This window comes from Aulonocara stuartgranti (genome assembly GCF_965226115.1).
Source record: "Aulonocara stuartgranti genome assembly, chromosome: 7".
Lineage (NCBI taxonomy): Eukaryota > Metazoa > Chordata > Actinopteri > Cichliformes > Cichlidae > Aulonocara > Aulonocara stuartgranti.
Genome location: NC_138945.1, coordinates 42,840,810 through 42,852,364, shown reverse-complemented (window position 1 = coordinate 42,852,364; position 11,555 = coordinate 42,840,810). Strand labels below are relative to the sequence as shown.

The 11,555-nt window shown below is 38.9% G+C and overlaps 1 protein-coding gene across 3 annotated transcripts in view; it reads left to right on the top strand.

Annotated features, from left to right (window-relative positions):
- The first annotated feature begins 208 nt into the window (after positions 1-208).
- LOC309711173 (proline-rich protein 5-like) overlaps positions 209-11,555 on the top strand; it is a 41,723-nt gene continuing 30,376 nt past the window's right edge. For 2 of the 3 annotated variants that reach the window (XM_082541269.1, XM_082541268.1), the window contains exon 1: positions 209-495. The gene's annotated coding sequence lies outside the window, so the exon portion shown is untranslated. Of the gene's footprint in view, positions 496-772; positions 794-11,555 lie in introns of those variants that run through there. The other variant, XM_082541272.1, reaches the window with a different exon arrangement.

Here is an 11,555-nt window from a genome sequence, read left to right as displayed (position 1 = left end):
GGTCTTCTGAAAAAGGCAATTAATAATCCAACACTATATTATATATAGAATTATATAGAGGTTTAACTATATACCTTTGCATATCTCTGCTTTGTGCAACGTGTTTTCTGCGAATAAACTTCAGGTGCAAGTGTTGTGAGGTTGTACTGTGAATCCATTCCACCACAAAACTTGATTTCTAACAAATTCGACTTTTATTTTGAAGGTCACGCGTGGCAGCGTCGGTTGCAGCCGGTACTGCAGCCTGTTGAATGGAGGCAGCGGGAAGAGGCAGTTGTTCTCACTTCCAGTTATCAGAGAACCTGTGTGAGCTCCGTTTCTCAGTATGAGTTCTTAAGCGGAGGAAGTGTTTGTTTTTTTTTAGAACGGAAACCCAAGCGATGCGCACACACAGCTGCTGATAACAAGAAGCGGCACATTTTATTGAGTCGCCTAAAGACCGCGGCTGTGTTTATTACTCAGAGCAGCAGCAAAAGGTGAAGCCAGTTTGCAGAGGTGAGTCCACGCACGAATACCACGAGGCTTATATCCTGTCAAGATGTTCACGCAGAACAGCGGCCAAACTCGGTGGCGTGTTTCTTTTTCTTTTACTGTGTTTTTGTGACCGGACGCATTTCATATCCTCTCGAGCTGGAATTCAGTAAAAAAGTAACTTACGAAGAAGAGATCCTTTAAAATAGAAGTGAAAACCCCTTTTTAGGTCAAATAGATACAGCCCACTGAAAAGGGGAGAGTGCAGATACCTGCTGGTAGTTACGTGTGTGGAATGACCCACAGAACTTCATGTAAATAGGTACGCAGTCACAGACAGTTCAGCTCTTTACGTATAGTTACATGTAATGACTTTGGGGAGGCGTCGTGGATCTTATACCAGTAATTCTGTATGCCAACTTAAAGCATAAGATCGATAACTGCACCGCATACTAACCCAGTGTTTGTTTTTGGGTCAGTAGATGTATTTATAACTGTCATTGTTGTGTTGGTATATACGTTTTTAACCGTTCGTGAGGCGATTTTTCTTGAGACCAGTTGTACTTGTCAATGACATGAAGCGGATGGAGGAAACAGTAATACGTTATTTCATTCTTAGAACACGGGCAGATCAGACTTCTCAGAGCATTATTTAATGATCTTATTGTTGCAGCTCTAGATAGACTGAGTAATTTTCAACTGCACTTATGTGAGTTCCTCAAATATCTGGGGATCGACCTGTCACAGAGACCTGCAGTTTTTTTTAGGATGCCAAGATAACTTTACCAAGTTAGGCCTATGAATAGCTCACAGTTTGCAGATGTCAAGCAAGTGACTACTGTCACCTGTTACTTTGTAACCAGAATTGTTTAACACCACGTAACTTCAAAGTAAAAGAAAATAATGTATTGTGTGTATAATATGGCCAGAGGTAAGAGGGCCATTTATGGGGCAAGGATCAGCAGAGGCAGGCTGATGCTTGGCCTTGCAGTGTGGTGATAGTCTGTAGGTAGCATACAGAGCTTTGTAGATCCTGTTACTTTTTACTGTCTGACTGACAGGACGTTGGTACAGGGAGAACTCACTTGGCTATTGGTTGCTTGGAGAAATTCCAGTTTGACAAATGCCCTCATGGGTTTTTGCAGACTCTGTACTGTGCACTCTTACACTTCAGTTTATTACATTAGGATTAGGGGCTCACTAATTGGCACTTGGCTGATTTCTTTCTATTTTGTTTTTGTTTTGTTTTTTATTCAAAGGGCACTGATGAACAGCCCTCAGCCAGTGTCTCCCAAAGTATACAATAGCATGGAAGTCTGTGAACAGTTCAATCTAATTACAAATTTGTCATCAAATATTACAGTTGTTTGTTTGTTAGAATTTCAAACACCATAAAACTACCAGAGGGGTCATTTTAACCCATCCTACAACAAGATGAAAATTAGGTTGTTAATTTTCATCTAATTTTAAAAATTATTAATAAGAGCTAACACAGTAAATATGTAAGATTTTTTTCATTAGTTTTTGTTTTACGAATTGTTTTATTTTGATATACTGATTTTTTTTAAATGATTATTTTATTAGAATTATTATTATTAGACTCAATAGAGTTCAACAAACAATAGTTTACACACCTGAATAATGTAACTATTTTAGGAGAAGATGATCAATGAAAGGTTAATTTTGGATATTGGTTACCCTACTATATAAAAAGAGCACTCACTGTGAAACATTGAACAGGTCTTTGCCTATACAGGTGCTGGTCATAGAATTAGAATATCAAAAGTGAAACTTGTATAATGTATACATTCATTCCACACAGACTGATATATTTTAAGTGTTTATTGCTTTTAATTTTGGATGATTAAAACTGACAACTAATGAAAAACCCAAATTCAGTATCTCAGAAAACAACAACAAACTTTATTTATATAGCACATTTAAAAAACAGTGGTGTACCAAAGTGCTTAACATGCAAGCGAGTAGGATGAAGTAACAGGAAAGGATGAGGGCTATGGCAAGGTACCAAAACATGCTAGCAGGTTGAATGGCATTAAAACACAAAAGCAAAAGAATTGCATAAGGAAACTAAGTGTAAAGGATAAAACAGTCAAAATTAAAAATGATTAAAAGTAATTAAGAATAAGCCAAAGATAAGAATAAGCATTAAGCTAACTGACAAGCAGGCGTTAACTGGTAGAAAAGGCGAGGCTAAATAAGTGGGTTTTTAACCGCGATTTGAAGGAATGGATGGAATCAGACTTGCGTATAGCGATGGGGAGGTTATTCCATAAATTAGGTGCAGCCAAGGCAAACGCGCGGTCACCTCTAGTCTTCAGCCGGGATCTCGGGAGTACCAAGAGTGACTGGGAAGATGATCTTAGTGCTCTAGTAGGGGTGTATAATCTAAGAAATGTAGAATATTACTTAAGACCAATACAAAGAAAGGATTTTTAGAAATCTTGGCCATCTGTAAAGTATGAACATGAAAAGTATGAACATGTACAGCACTCAATACTTAGTCGGGCTCCTTTTGCCTGAATTACTGCACCAGTGCAGCATGGCATGGATTTGATCAGTCTGTGGCACTGCTCAGGTGTCGTGAGAGCCCAGGTTGTTCTCATGACACCATGAGAGCAACCATCTATCATGGTCCTTAAACCAGCTACTGGTAGCTTTGGCACTGTGTGCATCTCCATAAAGCTGGTCAGCAGCATGAAGTGCTCTAAAACTTCCTGGTATACGGCTGTGTTGATCTTGGACCTCAGAAAACACAGTGGAGCAACACCAGCAGATGACACCCCAAACCATCACTGACTGTGGAAACTTTACACTGGACCTCAAGCAACGTGGATTCTGTGCCTTTCCTCTCTTCGACCACATCTTTTCCTTCCCCTCGCCTCTCTACTAATTTACTTGGACACAGAGCTATGTGAACAGCCAGCTTCTTTTGCAATACCCTTTTGTGTCTTGCCCTCCTTGTGCCCAGTGGTCATCAACTGTCAAGTCAGCAGTGCTCCCCATGATTGTGTAGCCTACAGAACTGGACTGAGATTTTCTTTAAAGGCTTTTGCAGGTGTTTTGAGTTAATTAGCTGATTAGAGTGTGGCACCAGGTGTTTTCAATATTGAACCTTTTCACAATGTTCTACTTTTCTAAAATACTGAATTTCATTAGTTGTCAGTTATAATCATCAAAATTAAAAGAAATAAACACTTGTAATATATCAGTCTGTGTGGAATAATTGTATACATTATACAAGTTTCACTTTGTAAATAGAATTAGTGAAATACGTCAACTTTTTGATGATATTCTAATTATATGACCAGCACCTGTATTTTAAAATTGACCTCACATTTAACTTTTAAAGAATAAGAAACTCAATTTAATGAAGTATTGTAAAGTACAGCAATCATAGTAACATAAATTAAGCTTCAATCTACATCCCTGCAATTCATCAAGCCTGAAACCAAATAGTTAAATCTGCTCTGCATTTAACTCAATTTAACTCATTTAACAAAACATTTTTGTGGCATGCAATTTATTGAAAACAACGCTTAAACTGAAACAGGCTGTTTTACAGCTGATCAAATGCTTAGGACCACACCTCCAAAAAAACAACAACCCCGTAAACCCCCACAAAACAGAAATCAAAGTTCCAAAAATGAACTCAGAAATGAGTAGCTCCACCGTTATTGTTGATCATTTTAAATATTTGTTGCGGTGTGCTTGATGCAAGTGTTTCTATGAGGTGAGTGGGAACATTTCTCCAAGTGGTGAAGACAGCTGCAAGAAGGGCATCTACTGTCCAGAACTGTTGTCCATTTTTATAAACTTCCCTCGCCATCCATCTCCAAAGGTTCTCAATTGGATTGTTTTACCTGCCTAAGAACATCTGTGATATCAGGCAGGTACGTAGTTCTTCTCTCAGTATTGGTGCAATATACTTCCACATTCACTGCATGTAGTTGGGGGAATTCCCTCAAACTGTATTTACAAAGGCTGCCTTGTTATGTCTGTAAAAAGTGGAACATGTAGCTTACTTAGATGAAGTTAATTTACCTGTTTTATTTACAACTGGAGCACTGGCTCAATAACTTTTACACATTATGAGCAAAGCCAATTGGCCACTCTAAAAGTGAACAAGTTCCATACGGTGTATTTATTTGTATATATAATAGAACACTTTTAGAATTAGAGCAAGAGAATTATCTCATAGTTACCGTAATTGTTGGGCTATAAGCCGCTACTTTTTGCACAAGCTTTGAACCCTGCGGCTTTTAGTCAGGTGCGGCTTTTTTATGGATTGTCCATGATTTTTGTCATATCGTAAGACGATTTGTTTTGTTTGTTCCGCTGTTGTACGGCACTACGTTGCCTGGCGGAAGGGCATGTGATATGTACCCATAACTTGTTTTTCAAAATATTAATAAAAGGGGTGTGTCTTCAAACAGCCATCTCTTTCCTGACAATTCCCTTTGTGCATATTCTCTTACATATGATAAGTCAACATTGAAACACCTGCGGCTTTTAGTCAGGTGCGGCTAATGTATGTACAAAACAGGATTTTCCCCTGATTTTAGCTTGTGCGGCTAATATTCAGGTGCGCTTTGTAGTCCGGGAAATATGGTAATCAGATAGTTGTCCCAAATTTGGGGGGGAGGAAGGCACATCACAAAACAAACTTGGTTGCCCTTTAACATGCTACACAAAGCTTTATTTTCTGTGGTATATTTTCTGTGCTTCTGATAACTTGGTGTGATATTTTCATTGCTGATTAGAGGTGGTAGACTGCCACTGCTTATTTCTATTTACTGGCAGATGTTGTGCAGCTTCCTGTAACAGATTTTTGACACAAATAAGTGTTACTCTGCTAAGTTAAAACTGTATTTATGTTACAGATAGGAAGGAGTGGTAATATTTTTCTGTCTAGCTCCAACATTAACGTTATATATTGGCGTCTCTTCATTGGCTCCAGATTCAAATTGAAAATCCTACTCCTTACATACAAGGTCTGAATAACCAGGACCAATCTTATCTCAGAGACATAGTACCATATCTCCCCAGTAGAGCACTTTGCTCTCAGACTGCAGGCTTACTTGTTGTTCCTAAGATATTTTAAAGCCGTATAGAAGGTAATGCCTTCAGCTTTCAGGCCCCTCTTCGGTGGAACCAGCTCGTAGCTTTGATTCAGTGACAGGTTACCTCTATTTTAACATTAGGCTTAAACTTTCCTTGTTGATAAAGCATATAGCTGGGGATGGATCAGGTGACCCTGAACCCGGCCTTAGTTACACTGCAATAGGCCTAGGCTGCTGGGGGCTGTTCCTCCTTCAGTCACATTTTTTCATTCACCTTTGTGTTTATACATCACTCACTTAATCATTAGTTGCTATTAATATCTGGCTCTCTTCCACTGTGTGTCTTCTCTCTTCCTACACTCACCCCTTGTCGGTCACAGCAGGTGACACTGTCACTAAGTTCTTGCTCTCAGGGGGGGGGCGTTTGATTGTTGGGGTTTCTCCATATTATTGTAGTGTGTGATGTGGCACTATGTAAATAAAATAAAGTTGGAATGAATTAAATTATTATTAGCCACAGCTGCTAAGTTAATGATAACTTAACTGATGGCTAATAATAGTAAAATGGGTAACATTAATGTGGGTGCCAGCCAGATTAACATTTATGATAACTGTTTAATTATTAATTGTTGTTGAAACAAGAACTTTACTGACCTCAAAATTCCTTTTACACTCTCCAAGGTGGTGGTTTAGTGTTAGTGTAGGTTTGGTGAGTTAGTGTTCACGTCTTCAGCTGCTGGTGATGGGAGGGGCTGCCTGAAAATCTGCAGCAGTCCCTTTGTTATGTGTCAGATGGAGGAGGCGAAGTTGGTACCGACGATGTCATTACTGTTGCAAAAGCATAATAATCTAATCTATTTAATTAATAATTAACAATTATCACTAATTGTTAGTATAAATTAGTATCTTAAGTACCTACTCAGTACTTATGCTGCCTTTAGTGCAAAAAAACCAAAAACGTACCATTGCATTTTCAGAATTTAGGTATCAAAGGTTCTGTAAGTATTGGTTCTGGTGGCATCCTTATACCACAAAGTAGTAAACCCTAAACTGTTAGATCATCCATATGTTAACCCTGGGACTTCCTCAATGCAGAGGGCTCTATCCCGTGGATGGACTGGTATCCGGGGAATTTAAAATCTAGGTTTACACTTTGGCTATTTGTCACATTCCTGGAGTCACCCTCAGAGTAATTTTTGTTGCATAACAGAGTGCATAGTTCTGCTGGGAGAAACTGCTGCTCCCTCTACAGTGTTGACATTGGTGGTACAGTTGTGGTCAGAAGTTTAAATGCATTCATCCTGGGTATGAGTGTCAGGTTAATGGTTTCCTTCAACCGTACTTTTTCTAGAGTGAAATGTTTGTACATTATACATCCTTAATTACTTTAAAAAACAAAATTTGGGTGCACAATTTTAAATTTCTTTTAAATTTTAGAAGTTTTTAGAAGTCAACACTAGGGGTGGGCGATATAAACGATATACGATAGAAACGATATAAATTTGGCCAACGATAGAGATTTTGACTATCTCGCTCTATCGCGATAGCGCATGTCGATGATGTCATCAAGCTGCGCATGTTTTGGTCGAAAGCATCACAGCGGCTAAAACCATTATCATCTGCAAGTTATTCCAGGCGACAGTCATAGCAAAGAGATGAAGCACTTTTGAAATAAGGGGAAAGCCAAAAACTCTGCTTCCTCCACTTCCGTAACATTGATTCATTAATGTTGAATTCTCTCGCAGCTGTTCTAATCCCATGTTGTTGCAGTATATTAATAACTAACCTCGTATTGTGGATGAATAATCTCAGTTGTTCTCCTGACTGAAGTTTGGCCCATGTATAGCATCATGCTATGCGATTGCATTTGTCCCTGACCACCAGAATCCCTCACGTTAACTTTTAATGAGTGGAAAAAAGTTGGCGTTCATCCTCCAGCTTCACTGTGCTAATGTTATGCTAACATAGCTGTGTCGCTAGCAATCACGTAGCACAACATGTTTAGGTGGAAGCTAGCGAGCTAACTTCCTGTTAACTTCTAACTCCGTTAAATTTAATAAATTCTGTTTTCATGGATGCATGGATGTTAAACTTAATTGTTACAGCTGGTAAAGCAGCAATGCTGATGATTTTATTAAAGATGAAAGAATTTAGACCGTTTTTAACTCTCAGTATTCGTTTGACTTTGGGACCTGAAGCGGACGGAGTTTTCGACCCAGATTACTCCGCAAAGCTCCTCACTACGGCAGCCGCAATGCTCTGACAATCCATCAAGCAGTGCACTTACCAAAGTTGTACTAAAACATTTTTTAACAGATTTCTGCACGCCAAAATCGGTTCGAGGTCAGTAAGCACAACCAGAATTCATACATAAGGCACACTCTCGATTTTTGAGAAAATTAAAGGATTTTAAGTGTGCCTTATAGTGTGGAAAATACGTTATACAGAAGAAAAGAATATATCGTGATATATATCGTTACCGCACATGCTTCAAATTATATCGCGATATGAATTTTAGGCCATATCGCCCAGCCCTAGTCAACACAGTGTCAAAAGTATGGATACAGGCTCAATAATTTACATAATTTCCTTCGGGATTAATAAAGTTTTCTGAAAAATATAGATATATTTACATACACTTACTTAAATCTTTTAACAAGTGGTGCTGAAGATTCTAAGATGGCTTTTAAGTTGACGAGGCAGAGCCCTATTAAATTCTGGTTAGTGATCATGTCCAGTACAACTGGTGATTTCTCTTGGATAGCACTCATTGGACTGACCAATTCTTAGAACAATGGCAAAGTCCAAGGGAGCCAACTCAAAATTACCATGGCATTCATGCCCATGATGAGTGAATCAGAATCAGAATACTTTATTGATCCCTGGGGGAAATTATTTTTTGTTACAGTGCTCCATTTTAAACCAACATTAAGACAAGACAGACAATACACTAACTAAGAATAGTACAATATATACATATATATACATACATACATACATAAGTCACTCATAGATAAATAGTTGGAAAAGAAACATGTGTAGTTGTAGCAGCAAACAGTGTGTTAAGTGGATGCGTTGTACAGGGAGATGGCCACAGGCAGGAATGATTTCCTGTGTCGTTCAGTGGTGCTTTTCGGTAATCTCAGTCTCTCACTGAACGAGCTCCTGTGACTGACCAGCATGTCATGGAGTGGGTGGGAGGTGTTATCCAACATTGTCTTTATCTTGGACAGCATCCGCCTCTCCGACACCACCTTGAGGGAGTCCAGCTCCATCCCCACAACATTGCTGGCCTTACGGATTAGTTTATTAAGTCTGTTGGCATCTGCGACCCTCAGCCTGCTCCCCCAGCATGCAACAGCATAGAGGATCGCACTGGCCACAACAGACTCATAGAAAATCCTCAGCATTTTCTGGCAGATGTTGAAGGACCTCAGTCGCCTCAAAAAATAGAGACGACTCTGGCCCTTCCTGTAAAGTGCTGTGGTGTTTTTAGCCCAGTCCAGTTTATTGTCAATGTGTACTCCAAGGTATTTATAGTCCTCCACAATGTCAACACTGACCCCCTGAATTGAAACAGGGGTCAAGTGTTTCCTGGTCTTCCTGAAGTCCACGATCAGTTCCTTGGTCTTTGCCACGTTGAGCTGCAGATGATTCTGCTCACACCACGTGACAAAGGAGTCGACCACAGCCCGGTACTCTGTCTCATCATCCCTGCTGATGCATCCAACCACCGCAGAGTCATCAGAAAACTTCTGAAGATGTGTACATAAAGTGTACATAAAATTCTGACCAGAACTGTATGTGGATAATCGGTATGACTTTCAACCTTTTTTTAAATCTGCTTCCATGTTCAGCATGTAGACGATCTGGAAAGACTAATGGTTAAAGAAAATGTGGGAACACCTAATACCTGTTGAGATGATTCACATTAGGCCAAGACAGGTGATGATCGTGTGAGGGGCAGACTGTAAGAAATTGACTAGGAAATTATTGAATTTTATTTAGAAAAAAGTTATTTCAGTGGAACATACTCAATTCCCCAGTGTAACTCTGTAGGCTAATGACTAAAAAAACCTGCACAATGATAGATTTCTAGCTCTACACAGATGAACTTCGTGTCTCAAAAATATAGGTCATCTAGCTAAATTAGACTTGGACAGAGGTTGGTGTAGTGTGATTTATTAAAGGATCCCTGGGTTTTGGCTTCATAGCCCAAAGAGTAGGGTTGGGTGATATTAGTTTAAACTTTAACATGGTTTGTGGTAACAGAAAATAGGGAAGAAAGTTTATTAATGCAGGCAGCTTGCAGACAAGTGTAAGTAAATTAGGAGCATTTTCCATCCTTTTGTTTTCATAAGCTACTGTCAATAATAGCCCATTTCCTAATGTGAAGTGTGAATTTACTGAAAGAAGGTGTTGGCAGCAGCATTTGACTGGAAAGGTAGTGATACACCTTATATTTAGTGACACTGTGCAAGTTACACACAAAAAAGCCTAGGTACTGTTTTCCCTTGAAGTTTAATACTTTAGCTTGTCATCTTGCTTTAGTTATTGCTAACATTTTTTTATATCATGTAAAAATGTATAGCTGTATATTGCAGATATTATGACAATATGATACAGCACAGTCTTCCCTAAAGGTTGACATCTTTAATGACTTTAAAAATCAACAATTTTGTGCACAAATGTGAATGTATTTTGGAATTTCTTACTAATGTTTGGTTTATTTTTGTCCCTTAGAACATTGCACTTCAGTAAGATGCTTTCAGTAGCCATCAACAAGCTTCTGGCTGGATAATTAACTAATATATGTTGTCTTGTGGGCTCAAGCATGCCTATCTATTTCTTTCTCTCTGACTCTCAGGATTTGTAATTGCATTAGTCTGAGTACTTTCTCATGACAGGGCTTCTGTGATAGGATTAGTCGTCATGCTAGCACAAATCAACACTTGCACACAAATACACAAGCACAAGAAAACTGACTGCTATTCTTTCACTGTAGGTCAGCAGAAGAATAAGTACCATTATATTTTCAGGATTTTGGTATGTCTTTGTTTGTTTTTGTAATGAACACTTGGTTATCTTTGCATTGAGACTGGAAACAGCAAGTTAGTCTACCCAGATGTATCAAAAGCCACGTGCACCTGGCAAAACTGTGTCCTAAAATTGCTTCCAATTCAGCTAAACTGCATCTTCAGTAGCTCTTCTGGTGAAATGTATTTGTTGTTAACTGTTGGTTGTACAAATATATCTCTGAACCATGACTCTGATATTTATTTACATAAATCACAAGCTTGTGATTTGGTGTCATTGTAAAAGCCTATTTTAAATGAACTATTAATGATCTTTACTTCAACCTAATTGAGTTTGCAGTGTCAGCTGGTTTACTTTAAAGAACACTAAACCCAAAATACATGGACGGAGGCATATTTCTTTTTTCAGTAGCATTGTCACTAATGTTTGGAGTTTCCACTTTTCTTCACTATGTTGCCTGTTCCATTAGGCAAAGCTGACTTCTGTTGACATGTGGTGGTTTGTGTAAAAATATCTTGATACCATCCAAGCCTATGGCATGTTTTGTTCATTGAAGTTGGATGAGGAAGTTACACTCAACATCACAGACTGATAAGATGTAACGGTGGGGAAGCATCTGATGGAAGGTTTGGTGAAGTAGAGGTGGGTTGACCTTTTGATTGATTTTTGGTGTGTACCAGATGGATTGTCATGGTGATAGTTATGCACACAGTGACACCCAGCAGATTTCTTCCTGAGTGAATCATGTTGTCAAATATAGACGCTTGTTGATTTTGACTGTGGGTAACACATGTTTAGAGACATTCAGCACAGCTCAAGTTGTACTGAACAGCTTTTTAATTCTTCTGCGTGCGTGCGTGTGTATGCATGCACACGTGTGTGTGTGTGTGTGTGTGTGTGTGTTAATGCCAACAAATCCTTTTAACACCACATGTGGTGAACGGTGCACAGATGGTCTCACTCTCA